Source organism: Ananas comosus, linkage group 9 (assembly GCF_001540865.1).
Source record: "Ananas comosus cultivar F153 linkage group 9, ASM154086v1, whole genome shotgun sequence".
NCBI classification, from domain to species: Eukaryota; Viridiplantae; Streptophyta; class Magnoliopsida; order Poales; family Bromeliaceae; genus Ananas; species Ananas comosus.
The window spans coordinates 4,999,111-5,001,874 of NC_033629.1; positions in this window are offsets into that span (position 1 = coordinate 4,999,111).

Sequence of the window (2,764 nt, forward strand, 5' to 3'; positions counted from 1 at the left end):
TATTTGATGTTATATTTGAATTTGTATTTTAAAAATTTAGATTTATTATAATATATTTTGAAATATTGAAAAAAGAAATAATTGTTTCGGGTTCAAATTTTTGGATTCGGATTTGGATATGGATTTTTAAAATCCGTTGGGTTCAGGTTCGGGTCTCGGGTTTGGAGTCGGGTTCGAGTTTGGGTTCGGGTTTTTGAAAATTCGCCCGGAATCCGAGCCGTTGACATCTTTAGTTCCCATTCCTACGAGGAGTTAAAAAATTAGCATCTCAAGTAGGGATGCAAATTGATCCGAATTTGTAGTGTTCTAGAGTTTCGAATAGGATTGGCTTTAGTGTTAGTAACTGGTCGGCATATCTGGAGAGTGTCGGACTGAGTCGGAGTAAACTCTGCACGAAATGGATATAGAAATGGACTCGGCGCACTCAAATAAGCAAAACTAAAATTTTACCAGATTCGGGCACCCAGAACAGGTTTTGGGTCGCCCAGAAGTTGAGTGCAGAACTAGGCAGAACTGGAAGCCAATTTGGGTCCATGTTTCGGGTGCCCGGATGTGGGTCCGAAAATCCACTTTGGAAGTATTGTTTGCGCTGACATGTGGCTGATAGTAGGTGAGGTCCGCCGGAGACGGTTATGGACGCAGCACATCGCGGGCGGAGGACCCGAAGGTGAGCAAGTGTGTAGTCTGGAGGTTTCGGACGCCCAGGGAAGAGTTTTGGGCGCCCGAAAGTGCCCGTTTCTACAGAATTGTAGGTTTGCAGCTGTTATTCCTGAGGCTTATTGGACCATTCTAACACCCTATAAATAGGTGGTGTTCGACCATAGTGAGCTCTTTTCATCTGTTCTTCATAGAGAAGCCTCAAATTGCATCTTAATCCTCCAAATTCTTCAAATCTCACAATTCCAAGCTTAAAGAGTGCTGATTCTGCAGATTTCCAGCAACGACCTTCGGCATTTCGGCTCGTGTGCAACGTAGGAAGGTCGGATTGCAGTGAAACTTGGTTTGTTGGATTCTTGACTTCAATAGAAATTCGTGAAGGCCAATTTGACAGAATTTGGTTGAGGTTAGCTTGGTCGATTCCATATTTTTCTTCACTGCTGGCAGTTTTGACCTGAAAATAGGATTTTTGATTAGTTCTTGATGCTATCTTTGAAAGCAGTGGAATTTTGGATCTGAGCTGGATATTTCCTTATATTTCGCTGCTTTTGGGACTTGGCTACACCTGATTTGAGGGTTGAAAGGTAGAATTAGCATTGTAATTGAGCCAATTTTAGCTTAAGTGCTGAAATTATAGTTGTATTGATGGATTTTGATCTTATTAAGGTTTAGAGTTTGGTGAACTCTTGTTGCTGGACTTGAGGAACTTCGGTTGATCCAGCAGAAATTTTTAGTGGTTCGAGACCTCCTTGCTACCAGGAATTGCATTAGAGGTGGGTTTTCATCGGGTTACTCCTAAGTGCATATATAGTTGACGTGTATGATTTCTATTTTTTGTCTACTATTCAGTTTGATTGAATTCATCGATTAGCCTTGGGCTGTAATCTGAATTGTAAAGCATGCTGAATGAGTTAATAAATTATACATGTTGGACTTTGAATTTTGACTTAGGAGAAAACCAGCGTTTTGACCCGTCATATGATTCTACTATCTGATTTAGCTCTAATCTACATAAGGCTCTACTATAGAGATGAATTTTTATAATACATAACGCATGTATTTTAAGCATTCTAAAATTCACATAAATTCTATCTAGCATGAATATGCATACGATGCGATGAAACGAAAACATTTAACCACTTAGGAGAAGTTTTCTCCTATTCTAATGAAGCCAAACCCACCGAAACTATTTGAAACCCTTCGTTTGCTCAGACGAAGGTGTTCACCACTCTCCTAGTACCCTAAAGATATAGAAAAGAGAGATACACGAATGTTACGAACAATCCTAGGTTCGAACATTAAACAACTCAAGCAAAAGGGTGAAAACTCACCGAAAATGGTGAAAATCTCTCTCGATCTCCCAAAGAGAGCAAGAACCCTCCAAAACCAACCTAAAGGAAGGTTCTAATAAGATCAATCAAGATCAAGAAGCCTCAAATCAAAAATTTCCATTTAAACCCTAATTTTTTCACATTCTAGGGTTTCATCTCACAAAACCTACTAAAACAAGGACCAAGGAGTAGAAAAGTGCTACTCACCTCTCAAGATGCTCCAAACCAAGCTCCAAACCAAATAGAGTTGAAGTCCTCCCTCCAAACAAGCTCCAACAAAAGCTTCAAAGCTTCTCCAATGGTGAAGGACCAACAAAGAGCAAGGAGGAGAAGGAAAAATAGATCAAAACCAACCAAAATCATCAAAAATGGAGAAGAAATCAAAGGGAGAAGAACTCACCTTGTTCTCCACAGGTTAGGGCTCAAAAGAGCTCCTAAGGGGGCTAGTGTGATATTTATAGGGTTTGCAACAATTGCAAATACACCCCCCCACAATATCAGCTCGCAAAGCAAAGTGTACCGGTACACGGAAAAGTGTACCGGTACAAGTCCTGCGCAACAGCCAACCCGAGCCTCGGGTTCGCAGAAAATCCTCATGTGTACCGGTACACTTCCGATGTTGTACCGGTACACCATCTGTTCCGGTACAACATCAATATTGTACCGGTACACAACCCTACAACCAGTAACCCGAGAGCAGCCTAAGTCCATCATTTTGGTGACCTTAGCGCTACTTAAAATACTACAATTCTCAGGATACGAGCCATAGGTCGGAA